We start from the raw sequence: 13135 nt of genomic DNA, 5'->3' as shown, positions 1-13135 counted from the left end.
CTTTATACTTAAGCATTCTAATACAAAAAGACCTGGATAGAAATGAGAAAAGCTAGGAGACACTGTGTAATTCGGAGAAAGTTGCTTATTTTCTTTAACCTCAGCTTACCCATCTCTAAACAGAAAACCGATGAAAAACAAAAGACCACAGGCATGCTTTGCCTATATCATTCGGTTGCCATAAATTTTAGTTTTGAATGTTAATAGATGTTTGTGAAACAATAGATTGATGTTTATGAAAACTTTGTCAGTGTGAAATTCTTCATGTATATTGGGTATCCCTTTGTGAAAAATCATCAAGTAGGGCCAGGCACGGTGGCTCTCTCCTGTAATCCCAGCAGTTTGGGAGGCCGAGGCGGGCGGATCACGAGATCAGGAGCTCCAGACCATCCTGGCTAACATAGTGAAACCCCCTCTCTACTAAATATACGAAAAATTAGCCGGGCATGGTGGCGCCTGTAGTCCCAACTACTCGGGAGGCTGAAGCAGGAGAGTGGCGTGAACCCGGGAGGCGGAGCTTTCAGGGAGCCAAGATCATGCCACTGCACTCCAGCCTAGGCGACAGAGCGAGACTCTGTCCGAAAAAAAAATCATCAGGTAACTAGAAGGAGAGTTGCCATTCATGTCATAATTTGGAAATGTTAGGACTTCTCTCCAGGGAAAATTTACTGAATTAAAATTTTTATTGACCTTTTTGTTTATAAAAATTATAACTTTCCAATATAGAATGAGTGGAAAAATTGAGACAAAATTTAACAAAATTGCTTTGCTTGATGAAATAATAAGAATTTTTAGAGAAGGAAATTTGGCATCTGGGGCTGAAGGAAAATGAGTACAGAGAAAATCCTGAAAGTAGAGTGTATCAACACAGTAGCAGGCTGGATTCTAGGGGGACAGATGGTCATTTGAAATTCTCTATGGTAGGTAAATTCTAATGATCTTAGGAGCAGTGATAGCTGACATTAGAGTTTAAATTTCTTTGTGTCCTGGGCTATAATTATATCCATTAGTCTCAAATATTCAGGAAACATCTGTGAGGCATAACAGCTTTGCATTGTTGGTTCTTTGTTTAATGATTTGGTGAAAGGATTGTGTTCATGTTTTGGGACAGGATAATCATAAGCAATTTGAATATCAAGAATTATTGAAAATAGGATTCCATAATAATTTAAATAATCATTAGGGTTGGAGTTCAGAGCAAGACTTCATAGGTGACTACCAGAAAAAAATGTAAGGATTCCCATCTCCAGAGACTATTTGCAGGAATATTTGACATGATACGTTTATGTGAAAATGGAAACCAAGGAATCAAGGAAGAGATGACACCAAAAGTTTGGATGCATTACGGACTTTCAAATTACATTAACAAAAAATAATTGCATAAGACCAGAACCAAATATTGTCTACAAAATGGAAATTAACACAAAGGTAAGCGTTAAAATTTAAACTAAAATTCAAATGGAGTGGCTTGCTTTTATTGCCATGATGACTAAAATTTTTTAGAAAGTCAGGGAAACTATGAAGCCAATATAAGTTGTTTATTAATATAGAAAATATTTTCAAATTAGTAACGATTTAATCCAACATTTTTATTGACAAAGGCAGGTATCTACTTACTGTGAGTCAATTGCTGCAATTGCATTTATGGTATATGTTATTCAGCCATTTATATCTAAGTTCTCTTTCTTTCTTTCTTTCTTTCTTTTTTCCTTCCTTCCTTCCTTTTTTTCTTTTTTGCACATATGGTAGGCAGATGGCAACAAATTTTACTTTGTGGAAGTTTAAATTGTGGCCATCTTCTGTCATGGCCGTTATTCCTCTGCTACCCTCAGGGGATATGATTTATCAAGATTTGTTGGTAGAAGTGGAGTCCTTCCCTGGGTCCATTCACTCACTGTCACAAGCATATGAATGTTTCCATAGTATTCAGGTCAGCAATAAGGAGATAAGTGAATTGGGGAATAATTAAGATGTGAAAATGAAGGATGAAGGAAATCAAGTGTGATTGAGAATGATTAATTTTGGTGTTTTTTATTTTTTTAAATCTGCAATATCTGCTGGGAAAATGAAGAAACTGGCATTGACATACCAAGTTTGAGTCAGGAGGTTTGTATTCATTTAGTCTTCAGAAAACATATGAGTGATGCCATAAATAGCCCCATTTTAGGGAGAAATCTACTGAGTTTCAGAGAGATTTGGTTCTTTGTGGGAGTTATGTAACAAATTAAAGAAGAATATAGTGTTCAAACTTTTATCTGTGAACCCAGAAAATCTAAGACACGTCTCCGTTAACTTAGAAAGTTCATTTTGCCGAGGTTGAGGATGCGCCTGTGACACAACCTCAGGGAGTCTGATGACACGTACCCAAGTGATCAGGGCACAGTTTGGTTCTATACATTTTAGGGAGACATGAAACATCAATCAGTGTAGGTAAGAAGTACATTGGTTCAGTCTGGAAAGGCAGGAAAACTTGAAGCAAAGGCGGAAAGACTGGAAGCGCGTGGGGAGGAGCTTCCAGGTCACACATAGTTGAGTCACAAAGGGTTGCATTGTTTTGAGTTTCTGATTAGTCTTTCCAAAGGAGGCAATCAGATAGACAACTGTCTCAGTAAGCAGAGGGATAACTTTAAATAGACTGGGAGCCAGGTTTCCTCTAAGCAATTTCCAGCTTGAGTTTTCCTTAGTGATTTTGGGGGCCCAAGATAATTTCCTTTCAATCGAATCTTAAAATCCTTATCAATTCTTAAAGAGCTTAAAATCAGCCCCCAACTCTTGCCCTCCTGAGAAGACAAACATAAGACAGCTATACTGCATGCATTCAATTTAATGTAATGATTGCAAATATATTTTGAAAAAGTAGAAAATAAACCAATGTAATTTGAAAGACACTTTGAGAAGCAAAATTATTTTTGTTGTATTTTATGTGTTATATGAGGGGATAGGCAAAAAGGAATTCTATCTTCTTTTAAAAGAATCAAGCACTCATCTAATGTATATATGTATTTGATTATTGGTGACAAAATACAGCAACATAATTCCAAAAAACATTTAAAATTTGAGAATAGAGCATTCTAAAAGCTAAAATGCATAGACATCTTTTATATGTATTATGTCATTATTTTTATGTATAAGTCATAAACAGAATACTCTCCTTTCCAAAAAATTTAATATAGGGAGAAAAACATGTATTCTTTACTATTATGAGGAATCATCTTTATGTCTACAGTGTTTCTTCCAGGCCATTGTGAAATTTCATTGAGCAATTATTCTGAGACAGACATATTTCCAAGAATATTATATTATTTAACCTTAAATAGTTTTGCCATTGTTTGTACCTTGCCTTGATATGGGGAAAAAGGAGTTTTACTCCATTAGGTACACTTCTAAATGATGTTCCAGAAATACACCAAACAAGCAAATTATTTGCATGGATTGGTCCAGTTGAGAAAATATGGTGCTCCTGCAGCCTCCTTGTCTTCTCTTAGCTCCCACACTGGAAGATGGTGAAAGATCCCAGTGCTGCTTATAGACTCCTCAGAGGAAGTCTTTGCAAATGTAGAGAGCACTTTTCCCAACTCTCTCTAGCATCTAGAAATGTCATGCTTACCTCTGATAATTATGATACAAATGAACCATTAAAGTTTTTTTTGCACTTAAATATACCCCAGACTTTCTCTTGTTGGTTTTATTGATTATTTAATTTAGAAAACCTCAACATAAAATATTTTACCTATGATTCCTGAATTTTATTAACAAAATCAGTAGAAAAATTTTTAAAAAGTATCAAGATTTCCATAGTTCAAATAATTTTTAGGTATTAAGTACCTAATGGCCATTTTTTTTCCAAGTTAGTGCATTTGAGTAATGGGTGTGTGTGCATGTGTGTGTACATATCCATGCACATTCTAATGTCTCTAGCATGAATTTCCGTGTCATACTATTTATAACTGGAACATGGCTGGCATTTAGGAAACCATTGATTTACTTTTGCATGTCAAGTATGGAAATACAGCTTTTCCCTCACATAATGACTAATGAGCCTGTCAGCAGAATGGTGTTTTACAGGATTTTATGTAACAAAGGACTAGTGGCTACTTTTTATTTTGTACTCAGAGCAACGGAAAGCAGCAAACAGAACCAAAATGTCAAGTGTAATCTGTCATGACTCAATTACATGTGACAGGAAACAGAAAAGGAAAGAAATATATTATTAGATAAATCTAAAAGAGCCATTAGAAAATGAAAAGATTTTACTTCTCATATCCATTATTTGTCATCAATAAACAAATATATCTAGTCAATTTCCCTAAACCATAATTATGATACATATAAATACTATAATATTCTCCATCTGCTCGTCTTTGATTGTGGTAAGCAGGTAGAATAGCTTTAAATCTGTCACTAATTCCTTCCAATCAGATAGCAACAGGAAAGATTAGTCAACACTCATTACAGGAAACATCTAAGATGTGTAGCTTCAACGTCATCTTGTCAATAAAATGTGAAGAATCAAAATCATTACAATTTCCTAGAGTCAGTAGTAGCAATTTCAGATAAAAAAAAAATCATCTATGCAGACATCTGAGAAGAAATCGAACGTACAAATCTCAGTGGATATTTTCATGTTGAGTTGTAATCCAAGCATCATAAAATATCCCACTAGGACATGTTGGACTCTAATATTTCCAAAGCTGAAACAGAATCCAATCAAGCAAGAGTGTGCTTATGGAAGGTTTTGACAAGATTTCTTCCAAGGGCAACCCCCAGCATGAAACAGAAGTTTTCTCACAGCAAGGTTCATCTGTGATGCACTTTTAAACATTGAGGCAGTCACTTGTCAAGTACTGCGGAATTGGTGGAGGCTTCTGAGGACTAGATCTGTGTTCTGCAATAGCTACACATGACTAGATCTGTATTCTGCAATAGCCACACATGGCTATTTGAGTGTAATTTTAAATTAACTAAAATGAAATAAAAATATAAAATGTAGTTCCTCAGTCTTACTAACCACTTCAATTTATTTTGCTCTCTAAGGATCCAAAATGGTGAATACCTGAAGGTAAAAACTACACAGAGGCCGGGCGTGGTGGCTCACACCTGTAATCCCAGCACTTTCGGAGGCAGAGACCGGCGGATCATGAGGTCAGCAGATCGAGAACATCTTGGCCAACATGGTGAAACTCCTTCTCTACTAGAAACACAAAAATTAGCTAGGCTTGGTGGTGCATGCCTGTAGAGCCAGCTACTGAGGAGGCTGAGGCAGGAGAATCGCTTGAACCTGGGAGATGGAGGTTGGAGTGAGCCGAGATCATGCCACTGCACTCTAGTCTTGGTGACAGAGTGAGACCCATCTCAAAACAAAAAACAAAAAACAAAAAAAACTACACAGAATGTTGGAATTATTTAATGTAATGTATATTTTTTTATAAATTTTCCTTCTTCTTGATAAAGTATGGTATGAATCTGACCTCAAATATAGATCCTAAACCCTTGTATTCCATTACTTTTTTTTTTTTCTTTTTTGAGACGAAGTCTCGCCCTTGTCCCCAGGCTGGAATGCAGTGGCACGATTTCGGCTCACTGCAACCACGCTTCCCGGGTTCAAGTGATTCTCCTGCCTCACCTTCCTGAGTAGCTAGGATTACAAGCATGCACCACCACACTCAGCCAATTTTTGTATTTTTAGTAGAGACGGGATTTCATCATGTTGGCCAGGCTGGTCTCAAACTCCTAACCTCGGGTGATCTGCTTACCTTGGCCTCCCAAAGTGTTGGGATTACAGGCGTGAGCCACCGTGCCCAGCCTAATTTTACTTATTAATCATCTTATAAGTTAAACTTATTTTCCTCAACTGGCCAGCCCTCTGGCTGGTTCATAGAGCTTCTTTCCTACTTCATTTTTCTTCTCTTACTCCACATTGGTCACTAGTCTTCCTATTCTCTTCAAATACTCAAAGTACATTCTAAGTACTAGCTAATTTCTCTCTTAGTGCCTAGAAATTCTATTTCCACAGAAACACGACTCACACCTTCAAACATTCCAACTTCTGTATAATTATTATTTTCTGATAACTTCGCTGACTTTAGAATCTTAAGATATCCTTGTAGTGCTTTGAATTTTTTCTTCAAAGCTGAAATAATATTATACATTTATGTAATCACCATCATCATCATTATCATCACCATCATATCACTAACACATATTGGGTATTTATTATGTCTCAAAGATGGATTCAAGAACTTTACGTATATTAAAATATCCTTATATAGGCTTATTATGTTATGTCCTTTTTCCACATTGTACAGATAACTAAAACGTGGCTGAGAAAGGATAGATATCTGTCCTTCACTCAACTATAGTGGTGCCTGAGTTTGAATGCTGGCAGTCTGGCAGGTCCATGATACCAGTTACTATTTTTTTTTTAATAGGCTATCTCCACTTTCATGAGAAAAGGATATCTATTTTAAGCAATACTGTTATCTCTGACACCTAGATCACCATTTATCACATAGAATTCACTTAATAAATACTTGCTAAATTAGTGAAAGAACAAAATAATCGATTGATTTTTAAAAATATTATAAATATGAAAATAAAATAATAAAGTTCCCTGGTTTTCAATGTGCCCATATCTCTCTTACTTTTAATTTTTTTTCCTTTTAATTAATAGAAGGACTCCACTGAGATCAAAATGTGAGACAAAGTTCAGTAACTGTCAGTGTTTTATCCAAACTTCCAGCTCTTTGGTCTAGAGAAGTTTCATAACTCCTTTCTGGCAAAAGGTTGTGAGTAAGCTGTATCTGTTGTGCTCTCTAAGGTTAATGTCCATAGAAAGATTCTATCATGCAAAGGCACAAAAAAATTTCACATCAGGAGAACATTACAGAACAGAGAGCTTAGTATCAGGTTTCGAGGCAGATAATTTAAGAATTTATGAGAAAGATAGTGTTTCACTCAGATGGGCTAAGTAACAAATAACCCCAAAGCTTAGTACTTTGAAATGACAGAGTTTATATGTTGCTCTTGCTGTTAGTCCATCAAGGACTCTGGAGGATGCTATGTGTCTGTAATGTTCCTGTTACACTCTTCGTCAAGGGCTCACCTCAGCACTCAGGGACTGCGCCAGTGTTCCTGTTACACTCTTCGTCAAGGGCTCACCTCAGCACTCAGGGACTGCGCCAGGGTGCTGAAGCAGCCCGCATGTCTCACGCTATCAGTTGACATGACAGAGAGAAAACTGAGAGTTCTACAAGGTTTACCACCAACAACTGGAGACATGATCTAGAAGGGACACACAGGACTAACACTCATGAGTTATCCAAAGCTAGTCACTTGGCCCTACACACCCACAAGAGTGCTAGGAGCTGTGATCCTGTAAGTGTCTAGAGGGCAGACCTTCAGAAATATTTCTGAAGTTCACTACTGCCTATCACAGAGAGAAAGAAAATGCAAAGATTGAATATGTAGGCTGGGCATTCTAAGAAAAGTACAAGCCCAGTATTCTACAAGGGAGGTGTAGTTACAGGGGATCCTGGGGAGAAACATTACTAACAAGCCATCAAAAAAGACACCTCTGATATTTGTTTCATTTGGAGAGTTCTGTGTTTACAACCATAAAGAAAAGTTCATGTTCGATAGCATAATTCAATAGACACATTTGATAAAAAGACACCCTCACCGTATCTCTGTTACAGAATCATAAAAGGGGGCTTGAGGTTTCATTTATTCAGATTGAGTGTTGTCATGTGTGTCATAATTTCAGAGATTGTATTCAGTCCATGATTTCCAGTGATGGAAATGTTCTAACTACGATTCCTAGTTTCTTCTGTGTTCCTAACACCTAACCTAAATCACATGGGTTAATTCAATTTCCTCCTGTTCTACAGCCAAAAGAAATGCAGAACTGCTAGTTCCCATAATCACTCTTCATATGCTTTAAGAATAATTCTACCTATAATCCCAGCTACTCGGGAGGCTGAGGCAGGAGAATAGCTTGAACCTGGGAGATGGAGGTTTCAGTGAGCCAAGATCGCGCCACTGCACTCCAGCCTGGGCAACAGAGCAAGACTCCGTCAGAAAAAAAAAAAAAAAAAAGAATAATTCTAAAAAATACCTCCATCTACTCACCCCCATCCTCAGCCAGCAACTAAATCATTTTTTCATACTACATGTTCAAATCTTGTTTACCAGATGATTAGCCATTTTAATATATCTTCTCTGGATTTTTTCCAGGTTCTTTTCATCTTTCAGGAAATATGAATTCTGCACCTGCATTTGAGGCACGATGCCTCAATAATTTCGTGGTGGCAAAAATTCAATAACAGTGTCCTCGTTAATATCACCTCGACTCATAATAGTTCCAGCAATATCTTTTAGCTCTCATGTTTGTATCAGACAGTCTTCTGAATACCAACATCTTTTTTTGCCATGTTTTACATTTTTTTTAAAACCTCTCTTGTTCTTATTATCCTCTACAATTACAGGCTGAAAGAGAATTTTCTGGGTCTAAGGAAACTTCTGTTCTCCCTCCCTTATCACTCTATAAAACCACCATCATTCTTTCCTTACTCTTCCTTGCACAGGATTCGCCATTCAGTTCAACCTTCACTAACATCTCAGTGAGGGTAAAGATAAACTTAGTAAAAGACTGAGATGTCTAAATAAACATGAGGGGCAAAAAAAAAAAAAAAGAACAGAAGTGGCATTCGTTGGTTAAAGCAAATACATGCTAATCTGCTGAGGCAATTTTTGTCCTTGCTTTTTTTTTTTCTTCTGAGATGGAGTCTCAATCTGTCACCCAGGCTGGAGTGCAGTGGTGTGATCTCTGCTCACTGCAACCTCCACTTCCAAGGTTCAAGCAATTCTCCTGCCTCAGCCTCCTGAGTAGCTGGGATTACAGGGGCATGCCACCACACCTGGCTAATTTTTGTATTTTTAGTAGAGACTGGGTTTCACCATGTTGGTCAGGCTGGTCTCAAACTCCTGACCTCGTGATCCACCTGCCCTCAGCCTTCCAAAGTACTGGGATTACAGGCGTGAACCACCGCACCCAGCCCGTCCTTGCTTTTTAATCATTAAACCCTTGCTCTAATTCTGTTTGCATTACTGACTTTTAAAAATTACCAAAGCAATTATATTCTATAATTCCTTCATTTAAGTGTTTTACACATTTTGATCACACTGTTTTAGATTCCTGGAAAAGAAACCCACTCGAACCAGTAACTTTGAAAGAGGCATATTGCAGAATCCAGGCCTCATAAAAATCCAGGCAAAACTCTCCAAGCACAAGGAATTGGCAGTTCCAGGGCACTCTTTCATCCATCTTTCTTTCTTCTCTCCATTGGTGACTCACCCCTCATGCTTATTGCAGTAACTTTTCTATCCTTACAAAGTATATGGGTTTTATGTTGCTGCCATTGCTATTGTGTTTGTTTCTTGGTAACTTATCTTGCAGATTATTTAGAATAACCATCCCAACCTCAAAATTTAAATATCCCAGGCCTATCTCTTAATGTTACTGCAAAAGTTTTGCAACTCTTTTGTCAGATTATGTTGATCAGGCTTATTTTTTTATAAGCCCAGCCACATAGCATACATATTTCCTAATTTGGTATAACACGTGTAGACCTGATGCAATTATCTGTTGCTATTGTGTAGAGAAAAATAGAATATGTGAATCATAAAATGTTCATTTTATGGATTTGCCTTGATAGGTAAATGCAAATAGATCTTAGACAAATAAATTGTATTAACATGCAAGTGTATAAGATGTCTGGTGATATGAAAAGAGAAACAATAAAATATAGACAATGATTGCCTAAACTAATGTTAGTCTTACTTTTATCTTAATCAAGATAATTGTAATTTCCTGGATCTCTGTGTATAAAAACAATAAAACTGGTGAGTGATAAATAATAATTTTATACCTGGAAAGCAAGACATATCTAGGAGGAACTGAGAAGTTTAAAAGTCTTAGCCAGTATTCACACTGGCACATTCATATGACCTGAAAGAAAGTGCTTTGCAGCAGGTAATTCAAAGGCAATGCTACAGATTGTGTATAATCTCCTAGAATTTAGAGTCGCAATAAAAAAATCAGCCTAACTAACCTCAAACTCAACTATCAATTCTGAGTGAAACATTGTCAAACGCCTAGTGACCTAATGTGATTAGTAGTCCTTCTGGACAGCTTGGTTTTAGGGTTTCTGATTAGCACAAAATATCACAAGAGGCAGCTTTCTGTTAGATCCTGAAATATCATTTCTAAAAGCACATTAGACACATTTTTGAATATGTTCATGAGCATGTCGATACTTGATGATATTGCCAAATCACTGAAATTCAAAGTTGAATGATAGACTTCAAGAAATAATCCCTAAATAAATAGTAATTGTATTGTGTTTGTATTATATGAAATGAAAATAGTAACAAAGCCCGGAACTGCTTGTGTATACGTAATTTTTAAAAAATATATGTCCCTCAGCTCCATAATTCTTTCTGACATTAGTATCTTCCTAAGCATTGTTACAGTGCTAGTTACATGAAGAGCACATCTCACTTATGTATACTACAAGTACAATTGCTGTATTGGCAGAGTTTCATCTTAGCCATCAGCTTCATCGAGTCTCAATCATCTTATTAATATACACATTTCAAAGAGGCTTTCTATTTGGAAGTCATTATTGTAAACTATAGGTAGAAAAATCTCATAAAAATCTTTATCTTACTGGATGAAAATTTTTCATTAACTAGTTACTTACAGAACACATAGTTTGTCATTTTCCAAATATCCCAGGCAGCGGGGCTAGACTTATAACAAGAGACAATTATGCAATGTCTTATATTAAAACAAAACAAACAAAAATGCCAGGACAATTGCTAAAGCTAAATTTCAATGTAATCTCTGAAATTAAACTACGATATATAAGCTTTGGTAATATCTTGGACCTGAAATGAGATTATTCAATATTATACAAAATAAACAAATTTCTCTTCAACATATTTAACACATTAAGATATACATTTATTTATATATTTAATACATATATTTGTGTAATTAGTGTGAGAAATTTGAAGAGGTTTTAATAAAATGTTCTGGGTTCAATTACCAGCAGAATAAAATGGAGTATTGAGGTAAACAGTTTTTTTTAATTAAACCTCTATTTAAAGATAATTATAGTTTCAAATGCAGTTGAAAAATGTAGTACTCTTTACCCAATTTTGCTTTGTGGTAACATTCTGCCAAACTTTGACATAGTATCACATCCAGGATATTAGAATTGATAAAAGCAAGATACAAAATATATCCATCACCACAAGGATCTCTCTTTTTGGCCTTTTATGTCCACTCTCACTTCAAACCAGCCCTCATCCCCTCTTCATTCTTGATACCACTAATCTGTTCTCCATCTCTATAGTTTTGTCATTTGGAGAATATTACCTACATAGAATTGTACCATTTGTAACATTTAGGATTCAATTTTTTCACTATAAGTAGCTCTCTGGAGATTTTTAGAGGATGTTGCATGTAGTATTTTTTTATTACTGAGTGTTATTCCCATGGTATATATATGTTAACAGTTTGTTTAACCAATTCACCACCTGAAGGACATACAGCTTGTTTCTAAGTTTGAAGAATGTTGAATAAAGCGAATAAACATTTATGTACACATTTCTGCATGGATGTAAGTATCAATTTCCCTAGGACACTCAATAATATCTTGCAATTGCCATTACTTCAAATGGTAAAAACCACAATTACTTTTGCACCAACCTAATATTATGGTAGTTGTATGTTTATTTTTTAAAACTGTCACACTGTTTCTAGAGTGGCTATACATTTACATTCCCATCAGAAATGTATGAGTGATCCAGTCTCTGTATCTTCACCAGCACTTGATGTTGTCAGTCTTTTTATTTTAATCATTCTGATCTGGGTGTAGTGAAACTTCATTGTGGTTTTAATTTGCATTTTCCTAGTGGCTAAGGAAAATGCTTAACCCATCTTTTCCTAGTGCTGAGTATCTTTTTATGTGTATATGTGCCATCTATATGGCATATTAAATCAGAGACTTTTGTATGGTATGGTGTGTCCAGTAGGAAAATAAATGGGCTAGACAATCAAGGGGGTAAGCAGGAGTGGCGTCACTTACTATTATTCCCAATGACCCACTGAGTGAATTTCAGATCCACACAACTACAATTTTAGGCTCTTCAGGGACAGAATGCCTGGTCCACACAGACACTCTCTCCCTGGAGAACACAATAATGGGCAGGTTGAACAGCCTTTGGCTTTTGCCTGACATCTTGAACGCCAGTTAGTACTCTCAGAAAACCTTTGTACTCTTAACCCCCTCTCGGTGTTTGATTCCCAGAGAATCTATCCTGCAATACTTAACCCATCCACATTTTGTGGCTGTCGAAAGCAGTGGCTTTATCTTGGAGTCTTCTAACTCATTGGTCTTTTAAAACTTTTATTTATATGATATTAAGCACAATTTTTTAATCAAAATCCAATATTCTATAAACAAACAACAGAGGATCTATTCTTGCATATTTGTGTAAATGCCTTCTATGACATACACATGGTGGTAGTTTGATGGTATAAAAAGAGAAATGAGTCTAATATTTTATATTATAGTATTTGAAAGATCATCTTAGTGATGAATGAAACTGCATGTAACAGGCAGTCAGTAAAAATATGTAGAGTGAAAATAAATATTGATAATATAATTTTGACTTACCTTCTCTATAAACATTAAAGACTCAATTATGATTCTGCAGTAACTACTATCTCAACAACGTACAAAATCTGTCACAAAGCCACAATTATGCCATGATCATTTATGCCTTAATGTTGAATTAAAAAAAGTTACTCTAACCATATTAAAACAAAAAAGGATAGTAATATTTCTCTTACTATAATAAGAAAAAAGGTGACTTGTCATAACAAGATGAATATTGTACCAAGGATAATATGTGTGAACTCTTCTAACACATATATAAAATTCACACTTAGTCTATGTAATTATTAAGTGCTATTTGCTCTAATTATTATTGTTTTTCATTCATATTCCTGAATTTCTCTTTAGTGCTTTGTTTACATTTGAATTCTCAAATTAAGTTGTGTTTATAA

The 13135-nt window shown here is 35.7% G+C and overlaps 1 long non-coding RNA gene across 1 annotated transcript in view; it reads left to right on the top strand.

The window, feature by feature from the left end:
• Positions 1 to 10834, top strand: part of LOC129058786 (uncharacterized) — a 57002-nt gene extending 46168 nt beyond the window's left edge. The window contains exon 2 of the long non-coding RNA XR_008524188.2: positions 5035 to 10834. This is a non-coding gene — a long non-coding RNA (uncharacterized LOC129058786). The remainder of the gene's footprint in view (positions 1 to 5034) is intronic.
• The last annotated feature ends 2301 nt before the right edge of the window (positions 10835 to 13135 follow it).

This window comes from Pongo abelii, chromosome 3 (assembly GCF_028885655.2).
Source record: "Pongo abelii isolate AG06213 chromosome 3, NHGRI_mPonAbe1-v2.0_pri, whole genome shotgun sequence".
In the NCBI taxonomy this organism is placed as follows: Eukaryota; Metazoa; Chordata; class Mammalia; order Primates; family Hominidae; genus Pongo; species Pongo abelii.
Note: the sequence above shows the minus strand (reverse complement) of the source record. Positions and strands in the feature narration are given on the sequence as shown.